General features: G+C 35.4%; 1 protein-coding gene across 2 annotated transcripts in view; it reads left to right on the top strand.

The window, feature by feature from the left end:
• Nucleotides 1–10,251, top strand: part of LOC139977852 (uncharacterized) — a 63,872-nt gene extending 53,621 nt beyond the window's left edge. For both annotated transcript variants that reach the window (XR_011796722.1, XR_011796723.1), the window contains exons 17-18: nucleotides 8,090–8,404; nucleotides 10,024–10,251. The gene's annotated coding sequence lies outside the window, so the exon portion shown is untranslated. The remainder of the gene's footprint in view (nucleotides 1–8,089; nucleotides 8,405–10,023) is intronic.
• The last annotated feature ends 1,441 nt before the right edge of the window (nucleotides 10,252–11,692 follow it).

The following is an 11,692-nucleotide window of genomic DNA, read 5'->3' on the forward strand; positions in this document are numbered from 1 at the left end:
TTCATCTTTCTTATGTTGTTCTTATTTCCTCGGGACCCCGTAATTTCAGCGCGGGCCAGACCGCTGTATTCCCTGAACCCTCTCGTCATCTTTGACAACAGCAGCCGACTGACCGTAATATAGGCCACATTGAAATGGTCATTGGGTCCCTCCACCAGATGCCTAACCAGTGAAGAAAAGGACTTTACTCGACCCCCACCCCCTTATGTAAGTGACGAGTTTCATCGGAATGAGATTCCTCTTGCATCGATAAGGATCAAAATATCTGAACAGAACTTCTACGCAAGCATTAATATCGGATTGATTAGGAAGGTATACGGAGGCTACTGTGCCCCAACACAATCACAACACGAATTGCATGTCGATAAAATTGTTGCTCTGTGTTCATAACCTTTGAATACATTAATTTACCGTATACTATGTATTAAGTAACTTTCTGGATTAAGCAATAGTTCATATTTAGTTTATACTTTAATCATTTTTCACCATTATTTAGTGTGTTTGTTCATACTCTTTTCCCCTTTTGAAGAGTGTTCCTGCTAACTGCTTACAACGGCTAAAGGGACACACACACACAGTATCAACCTGTAGTCATATGATGTATTCTACAAGGAAATATTCACCGTTACGTTAACATAGTACACGTCGTTATTGAATATATAAGAAGGTTAACAGGCAAAGTGAAAGATATTAACCACTTAACGATAACTTGCTAACAACCGAACGGAAATCACGTGATCCTATTCTTCTTTGATCATATCGTGACTGTTAGACCAGTCCCTTGTAACCAGGCACATTTAGCGGGAATGTGACAAACCTGGACGCAGGTGACGTCGCATTCATTTAGACACATCATATCTATCTAGCGGGAATTCAAAAATGATTCACAAATGATTGCTACAGGACTGGACATAATAAAGTATTTGTGATATCGTTGCTAAACGTTTTGGTAGTTGCTGGTTGCGTAACAATCACGGCTAAAAGGCATGGCTTGTCTGTCTGGAAAAATAACCCGCATACAAAATAATATGTCAAAATCATCACCAATATGGTCATGGACGATATTAAACATGAATTCCCTTTCGAAAAGAGAATGTACAAATGATAAACATGACCCTAAAAAAAGGAGTTCTTTCCCTAGTTAAATGTATTCTACCCACCTCCTCCATTTATTTAGCGTTTACAGTTATCACAATGCGCTGTCAATACGAATAATATTTACCTGCTAAACTTATTACATCCTGTTATTGGCTCCTTCATCCATCAACTACATCCCAGTTATTCTTCCTCTCCCTGCCTCTTGTGTATGGACATGTCATTCAGGAGTCCAGTCATCCCAGAATTTTCAACCAAATTTTTGTAAGCGGAACACGAAAAAAACTTAAAAACAATGTTGTCAAACTATAAGTATAGACACAAGAAATGAAAGTATTCTGCGTGACATAAATTTGACACGACAGAACTTCAACAGAGATAGCCCGTACTTATACTTACTTAAGTCTAATATGAAAAGAATGTTAAATATTCCAATTGCAAGCAAGCATAGTCCTGCAAAATAGAAGGCTACCCAAAACTGCTAATGTTAGAATATTCAATACTCGGATATTATTACTTAAATAAAAACTGAAATAAAGATATTTATGAACACAAAAATATTAACAATAGGTACATTCCCTCTTAAAGCATGATATTACAGTATATGTTGACGCATTTTTAACATTGTGCTTAGTCAACGATACCGATTTGGTATCCAAAGGTAATCGCACATAAACTTTAAATTTATTGATCTATTTATGAATTCTGTTACCTTCAATATAAATGAAATAAGTGACAAAAATATTCGGTGATCAAGAGAAAATGTAGATAATTCGTTCAACATATCGAATATTTTATTGGATCGATTATCACCAAAAACACTACTAAATGATAACATCATAAGTTAATCACACTATGCCTAGTGTAACGTTTATGGTAACACCGAAACAATAACAATGGATGGCACAAGTCCATTAAAGTAGTCAACTGAAACTAAAACAATCTTTCTTTCTCTGTGCGGGGATTATCAGACAGCCAGCTGAATGCTAACATAATGTGAGTTAGTTATGCAGGCGCAAATTCCATTACAGTTAAAATACATTCCTCTTTCGTTTTTATGCTAAGTACCATTAAGTACCATTAACGATTGTACAATTACAAATCCGCCAAAAGAGTGAACCACAGATATTCTTATGTTAACAATCAACATGGAATGTTTCAATCCCTATTATGGAGAATATAAAAGTTATGTCATTGACGTCAAACAACGTGAGAGGGCAATACACACCTCAACCAAAAACAATAGAGGTCTTCTACTCATGATTTTGAATCCACCACCAAGTATGAAAAGTACCAATGATTCCCATCGTTAGGTTGCGTGTAAAAGGCTTTTCAGAGTTTGAACTCTGCTGTTCTTAAATGAGATTTATACCTCACGAGCAACAGGATTATTTTACTCAATATGGAAAATCAGTATACCATGTAGCCTTTGAAAAGTATCCATGACTTCTGCTATAATAAATCATGTTTTAAAGGTTTTATGGCCTCGGCAAATGTTTAAAATGTGCTCGCTATATGACAACCATGACTAAAAATCTACTCGCCAAATCGCAATATTATACTAACCACTATGACTGCTGTTCAGTTCTCTATATTACAGATCTACAACATCAATACATTCCATGAACAAAACTTTAGGCGCTTTAGTACATTAGGTATCTACTAGTATAAACTAGATATACTATACAGTAATATAAGAAGCCAGGTGAGCAATGCGAGCGACCCCCCCCCCTTTCTTGAGTACCCCGAATTTGTTTTAACTAAAAGCAGGAAATATCATTATAGCCCTCTTTTCAGGTTAAAAGGAAGCTAAGCGACCCTTCGCAATTTTTCTAAAAGTTCTTCAGTCTGCTACGTAATACTATACTCTTATTATTGTTTAATTCTTGGAACGTGGGAGGCATTTTGGGGCAAACGTTTTCTCTGTAAATCATGGCGCTATGTCACATTTAATAATGCTCCCTTTGTGAGAAGGGCCCCTTTTAACATTCTTCTCCCCACTCCCACTTTTAAATTTCTGGCTATGTCCCTGCAGTAGCTATAAGTGTGCGCGATTACTAAGCCTTACAGTGCCTCACTGCTACTTTGAACCGCTACTCGATTGCGCGACTTCGTACATTTTGCCCATTATTTATCTTGTCTTTTAGCTTCAGATTGTCGCACAAATATATCAATGTTACTCCATGACAATGCCTTAATCAAGCGATTTTTTACGCAATGAAAAGCTAAGGTTAATATAGAATATATCTTTACAAAATCTTACCAGCAATAAACAGCAAACTTGTTTAAAAACTCCTCAAATTGTTGTATAATTTGCGAACCATGACTGGTGGCCAGTTGGAAAATGCTCTATAGGGTTTCAGTGGTTTGGGTGAAACCAGTTAATTGCATAGGGTTTCAGTAATTTGAGGGCAATTCACTTAATTGCTAGGGTGTCAGTGTTTTGGGTGAAATCCAGTTCATTGCTAGAGTTTAGGTGTTTTGGGTGCAATCCAGTTAATTGCCGCAGGTTTAAGTGTTTTGGGTGCAATTTTGTTAAATGCTACGGTTTAAATGTTTTGGGTGCAATCCAGTTAAATGCTGTTTCAGTGATTTGGGTGCAATCCAGTTAAATCCTTGGGGTTTCAGTGATTACATAATGCTTAAAGAATGGATGAAGCTCTTTATCCGAAACTGCTATGTCCATCTCTCCTTCAACTGTCTTCATATTGTAAATCTATTGTCCATGTTTGTATTGTTTGTTGTAAATTTAATACTCTGAAAAATATGTTAAAAGTGTGATTTATGTCATACAAAATAGAACATGTCATTATGTAATTTACGACCCCGCGTTATTTTATGTGCATGGCGGCCACATGTTTCCATATTACGTGTACCAGATGCTTTAAATCTAGCCTGAGTACTTTAAGATCCTGGTACAGAATGACGAATACTCTACTGCGTCAATACCCCAGCACGAGTATTAAAACGAGTAAGAGTACTTACAAAAATAAACATTACGAATAGTCCAACACCTCACATACCTCCTTATCATTCCATTTTCTGTTGTTTATCTTGATAACTGTTAGATTTCCTTCTGTTTCAAATTGTGAAGACAGTTTCCATACATTGATTTTAAGCTCATTTGAACATTGGTGATTTGGATGTTAGGAGCTACCGAATGTTTTTTTTTTTGTGGGGGGGGGGGGGGGGTTGCTTTATTTCTTCATATTTTTTTCCAAAGAATTGTGTAGCTCAAACTGCATACAGCATTTTTGAATCAGTTTTGCTACATGTTGTGTGGTTATTATTATGAAAAGTAGGTAAATATTCATAGGGGTAGAAAAAACTGTCTAAATATAACGAATTATTTTAAATGAAAGGTTTCGACTTTACGAAGCTGTTCGTTGACCTATTTAGGAAATGATCAGCTGTTATCACGGTTCTGATCTACTGCTACTACATATGTAATACGTTAACTACGATATACTGTGATTGGGTTCTTACACTTTCTGTCCTTTTGTAACTTTTAATCGAAACCCATTAAATTGAAAATAAATAATCACAACATGTAGTCCTCTTTCATTTTGTGTCCACATAACGCCATGTAATCATTTCGTCCCTTGTTTCGCGTACTGACGAATGTTAGAAAGTTATCTATCACGATCCAAATCAATTCACTGCTTTGCAACTGAATGTTTGATCACAAATAATACCTTTCAAGCAGTATCTTAATTTTATGTTACAGACAACAAATTATATTTTATAGCCGTTTCAAATTTAAAGGATGTAGAACAATTTTTAAGCGCATATAAATGTTTTAAAAACATTCGTCACTACGTAAAACAAAATAAAATAATAAGTATATTCGTCAGTGCGTGAAACAAGGGACGATTTGTTTGGCAAAGGCGGTGAACGAAATGACGTGCGCTGTCTAAAGGGAAGCAAACAGACACATATGTTTAACCATGTTTGTTTTACTGATACTGTTTTTCACCTTATCTAAACAAGCCGTAGGTGAGTTTTATAACCGTTCGTTTTCTAACATTTTTGTCCTATTGTTACTGTTAATGAAACCATGTAATTGATCATCAATAACCACTACCAGTAGCCCTCTTTCATTTGTTTTCACATAACGCCATGTAATAATATGTTTGGCAAAGGCGGTGAACAAAATGACGTTAGCAGTCTTTACGAAAAGGAAGATGAAACCTACGTTTAACAATGTTTGTTTTACTAATACTGTTCTTAACCTTATCTGAACAAGCCGAAGGTGAGATTTTAATAACCGTTTGTGTTGTACCTTGAGTGGTTTTCAAACTGATATCTTAATTATGTTGTAATGTTATAATGTTACCAGATATAGAGAAACTTCACGTTTCCGAATTTCTTTTCCGGAAAAAACTTAACATTAACACAGAAATATTAAGTTTCCTGCACTAGTATTTTCATTTAGACCACAATTTGACACCGTACAATTTCTTGAAGTTATGCAAAGCTTTTTTAGCTATAAAATTGATTATTTATTTATTTTCTAAGGAAATTTTGGAGAAACTGCTGTCTCTATAAACACGACCAGTATGAGATTATGTGTAAGTTAAAAATGTTCTAGTAATTAGGAAATATTGCCCCTCCGATATATATATATGTATATATATATATATGTATATATATATATATATATATATATATATATATATATATATATATATATATATATAGTTTGGCTACAGTACATGTCACCACATATTCCTGCCAACATGTTTAACCCGTTTTCGTAACGGAAGGCTATGTAACGGAATGTTATGTTGTATAAGACGGAAATCTTGTTATAGACATGTTAAATTTCACTACGGAATGCCATATGTATAAAATGTCCAAAACAATGCAAGCATGTCCACAATAATATAAGCATGTCCAAATTTATATATACATGTCGAACTAATATAAGTATGTCCAACAATTATGGTAGCATGTCCAAAATACAATAAGAGTGTCGAAATATTAAATGAGCATGTCTAAAATATTAAAAGAGTGTCGAAAAGTAATCCAAGATGGTCGAATGTAAGTGCTAAATTCAATTTTGTAGTAAACATTTTGGCGTTTTAAGTTACGCCATATGTTTCCAAATAATTGGTATGTCCAAATTAAATATGAGCATGTCCAAATTTAAATAGAATTGTCGAAACTAATATGAGTATATCCAAAATATTATGAGCATGTCCAAACATATATAATTATGTCCAAACATAGTATGAGCATGTCCAAACGTCTCGCGTGTACCTGGCAGGCGCACTTCAACTTTATTTAGTGAACATTTAGGCGTTTGAAGTCACACCATGTGTTCCAAATATCTAACTTTGATATTGGTATGTCGAAAACATATTCAGCTTATCAATACCTTCTTTGGGGTTACTCTGTATCGTCTGACACCATGGTTATCATTGTGACATCATAACATTGCACCATTCTTCTGCTTTTGTGAAGCAAATAATTCAGAATATGTAAATACAAGACCATCACCTAACAGTTTTCTTTTTAACATCCCCTTGTAATGTGAGTAGTTTCGCCCTGCCTATAGGTGTTTAAACTATTCATATATGACGCGTAGGCAAATAAGTTAACGTACGAAATTACGTACATCATGCACATGCGCTAACAACTTTCTGACTAGTACATAGTTATCACAAATGTGTACGTTGACAGTGAAAATGAGCTACTATACTGTGGTAATTTTTAACCGAGAATTGTGATACTTAATTACGGTTACCAGGCTTGTTAAAATAACAGTTTTGTCTTTATTATTCATGTACCTAAATAGTTGAAGTATACTTAAGTAGATAATCTAACAAGATGGAGTTTTGGGGTGAATGAGTTGCCTTTCTACCTAATTTAGTTGACCAAGTTGAGAGGGTTACCCATTATTGGAATGGGTCTGCCGTGGGATTTTTACAGCGACTAGTTTTACGGATTGAGGAAAGTATCACCGGTTCTGCATTACATTTTATCATTCAATATCGACGAACAAATTTCGGCCGGTTACGAATTATGGTCTAGCTGATATGAATGAAGATGACACTAGCCCAGGAGTATAAAGACTAAGCCTTGGCTAGAGGTATCCCACGCTTACTCTTCACTCTCACCTTACTAAATTTCAAGATGGAAAAGTGGAAATAAGCCGCCAACTACAGATCAGTGGTGCAACCGTGTGATGGACACAATGGTTCTTCGTAACTCACTGATAGTCACAGCACCTTAAGGCCGGTCGACCACTCGCGCTACGAAAAAACACAATAAATATTATCTCGAAAATAAAATCGTCCTCGACCAACATTTTATTAAAATATATAAACACATACATTTAGACGGGAATGGATGAACTGGGCGTCGTCTTACTTTTCGCTTGATATGCTGTATTTGTTTTCAGCACACCAAAATAAAAAGCTCGATATTTGGAACATATGGCGTAACTTCAAACGCCTAAATGTTCATTGAATATAGCAGTTACCCTCGAGACTTTTGTATTGGTTTTTCGACACTTTTACTATTTTGAACATTCTCGTATTGTTCGTCACTCTTATATTATTTTGACATGCTTAAACTATTTATGGACATACATATATATTAGTTTCGACATGTTTACAAACATTTCGACATGCTCCTATTAGTTTGGATAAGCTTATAATATTTTGGACATTTTGCAACTAATGGCTTAATGTAAACGCCTAAATGTTCACTACAAATATGAAGTTAGTAATTACATTCGACATATTCATATAATATTTCGACACTCTCATATTATTTTGGACATGTTCATATTACTTGTGGACATACTTGTATGATTTTCAACATGTTAATATAAATAAATTATTATTTTGCACATGCTTATATAATAAATCAAGCAGTCTCGAGAGTTTCACATTCCAGCACTGGTTTCAAGATAATACTTGCATAACATATAGATAACTTTCATTGTGTTATTTTTGTAAGAACTTTCTTTCTTTACTTTTTACAGTGAAAAGCGTAGTTACTCATCAAAGGCTGGCATTGGAAGGAAACAGTATATCGATAGAATGGCTTCTTGATGTTGGCTATCAAATTAAAGCAGCCATACTGGATAAAGATGGCACAGAATTACTACGACTTCAAGGCTCAGGACCTTCATCAGCAGGAAGATATTTTATAAATGGGAAAAATAAGAAAGATATGCGGTCTTCCTTAACTTTTAGAATAATAAACGTTTCTTTCTTGGACACAGGACAATATTCATGCTATGTATACAGTGATAATGATATACCAATAGGTTTCCAATCGCTGCTTTACGTTCAGGGTAAATTATTAAACTGTTTAATACAGAATTTTTGCTCTTGACTAATATGTTTAAATGAAATATTAACTTCGTCTAAAAGGCTTGTTTATTAGGAAATAAGAACTCAAAATGATTACTTCTTAGTGTTTAAGTTCCCTGGCCTTGATTTCTTAATTACTTACTACTTATAACTACCTTGTCTAACCCAAAGACCATAAGATCAGTTTTCATGTGTATTACAAAACTCAATTGATTTCTCAATTATGTAATACTTAGAACTACTTAGTCTAACCCAAAGAACATAAGATCAGTCTTCATGTGTACTACAAAACTCAATTGATTTCTCAATTATTTAATACTTAGAACTACTTAATCTAACCCAAAGACCATAAGATCAGTCTTCATGTGTATTACAAAACTCAATTGTTTTTTTCAATTATTTAATACTTAGAACTACTTAGTCTAACCCAAAGACCATAAGATCAGTCTTCATGTGTATTACAAAGCTCAATTGTTTTTTCAATTATTTAATACTTAGAACTACTTAGTCTAACCCAAAGACCATAAGATCAGTCTTCATGTGTGTGTATTACAAAACTCAATTGTCAACATCAAATTGTATTCAAGGGTGTTCAGTGTTGTTTACATGTAGTACATAGAACATGTTTTGATTGAATTGTTAGAATTTGTAAACAATAGGTTACCATTCACAGTAAGACCTGGACTGAGGAGCAGATGTTAGCACTCATTAAGCCTTAAAGAGCTTTCCGAAATTCAAGCAGATTAAAGCTATCTTGAAAACCGGAATCGCCATAGAAGCATTATTATCACTTAAGAGTTCCTGCTCCTTGGTGCAGAAAGTTGGACATTAAAACAGAATGACATGAAGAAGATATAATCACTTGAGATGTGGGTGTGGCGAAGAATGCTTCAGGTCAGCTGGAAAGATAGAAATACAAACGCATGGATCCGCCAAAGGGTAGGAGTTTCAGAAGAGGAAGGTCTACTTCTCCAGTTAAGGAAGAGGAAGCTGTCTATGTATGGACATTGGAAGCGCCGATCAGATAGCCTAGTTCAGATGACAGTGGAAGGAGAAGTAGAAGGGAATGCCAGGCCAGGACGTAGGAAAACAGGATGGATCGATAACATCAAGAAGTGGACAGATGGAGGAATGGCCGTGGCAAGAGCAAAGGCAAACAAGAGAATGCCGACGGTTCTATGAGGACTATGGCAAAACAGCAGCAGCAGCAGCAGTTCCTGCTCCTTTGACTATGATATATCAAAACATTTTCTGCGCTGTTTGCGACCCTTAAAATGTTACTTAGAACTTCTTAACGTATCTTTATAAGGTTTGCTATCTGCTGTAAATTCTGATATCAATATGCACCGATTAGACTGTTTTGATTTTTATGGATAAACATTGAGATGAAGCATATTTAAGAATGATTAATACCTTTGTGTGCTCTCTGCAAAATTGCAGAGGTCGACGATATGCCGGTATTTAATGCATCATGTCCCTATATTATTATATACAAATACACTAACCACTTCTAACCAGAATAAGAGGAAGAGAAGGACGAAAATTAAATTACAACAATCATAAAATTGGCACGATATTAAATGTTCACTTATCGTTACAGGATATCCAGTCTTGAATAGTAGTACGAGCATCGAAGGCGAAATGAGTACAGCAGAGTGTTGTGTTGATTCTTCAGAAGGAACGGTGGATAATGTTACGTGGTTGCTACAAGATGGTCATCGAACTATTGATTTCGCATTTCTCAATACGCATAGATTTGCCACTCATATTTCAGACAACAAAACAGAGCATTGTGAGAGTGTTCGCTTTCAAAGTGACCGACGTTATCATCAAAAACCGCTTACTTGTTGGATATCCAATGTTCTCAACCTATCTGCTTCAGTCGTTTTGGATGTTTTATGTAAGAAATGATTCCAATTTGTTTTTATTTTGTTTTATCCCAATTGTGATTGCTGTGACCCTCATGACCAATGATGAATTTAAGATTTGATGTTCAGGAGCCACTTTCTGGGGAAAGTGGCTCATTAGTCACGGGCATTTTGGTAGACCTAAGAGCTACTCGGCAGGGATTAGGAGCCAGTTTGTAATTTAAACGAACAACATATACGTGTAGGTTATACCTTGAATATTGGGGTAGACTTGTTCAAACCACAAAGATATTCCACAAGATAGGCCAACTGAAAAGCGTGTCACGTATGAAAGCCAATACATGAGCGAGAACTTGGATTATAAACAAATTGCCATTTGGCGAGCGCAGCTCTGGTTGTATCACCGAAAGCATTGATTCACTTGTCACTAATAATGCTGCATGTAAGACTATGTAATTGTTGTGGGTCGTACAAACTGTGGCATCACTTCTTTCCAACTTATGCTATGCATATAAATTGAGCTTTGCAACGCGCACTGGAAACTTCTGTTTCTGTGCAATGCGAAGAGTATCTCTTATGAAAGGGGATGAGAAACCTCAATATGTCACAGAATCATTGGCTATACCCATGTTGTCCCAAAAAATCCCAAAGATCATAAGTAAGGGCTAATGCCGCTGCTTTGGCCATAAAGGTAACTTGTCTTCTGTAAAAATAGCTAATAGCTAGGCTTGAGAGAACCACACAGCACCTAAGAGCTGCGACCGGCAAATAATGGAAATCGAAAATCCACTATTGATCAATACAGCTAATCTAGGATAATAGCGATCTTTTACACATTGAAAACCTTCCGTTGAAAAGGCATATCTAGCCCACACGCAACCTATGTGGCCATGACAATCTGAAACTGTTTGCAAAAGTAGCCTATAAGAAAATCTAAGATATGCTCTAACCTGATAATCTAAAGTGAATGTGTATAAAAGCCTCGCAGACGTTATTTTTTGTTTTTGTTTTTTTTTTTTGCTTTTTTGTTAATCTTAACAGATCCCGTGAAATTGAAGCTTTTTCTAGATGATTCGGAGATGAATGATACGATTCCTTTTCAAGAGCACACCAATATCACTCTTGTTTGCGAAGCCGATAGTAATTCGGTAACAAACATTACTCTGATAAGATACTTGGCAGGAGATAGTAGAATTCATGAGATTTTAACTCACAAACCCTCTTCCGAAGCTGTGTCGAGTTCCAAAACAGAATGGTATTTCTATTTCAGTAACGTAACAAAAAATGTGACTGGAGTGTACGCATGTGAAGCACAAGACGCTTTTGGTACTTCTAACTCCAGTAAAGTATTTCTAGATATAACATGTGAGTAGTTCATTTATCTTCATTGCTTCAGAGTGA

The sequence above is a fragment of the Apostichopus japonicus genome, chromosome 12 (genome assembly GCF_037975245.1).
Source record: "Apostichopus japonicus isolate 1M-3 chromosome 12, ASM3797524v1, whole genome shotgun sequence".
NCBI classification, from domain to species: domain Eukaryota; kingdom Metazoa; phylum Echinodermata; class Holothuroidea; order Aspidochirotida; family Stichopodidae; genus Apostichopus; species Apostichopus japonicus.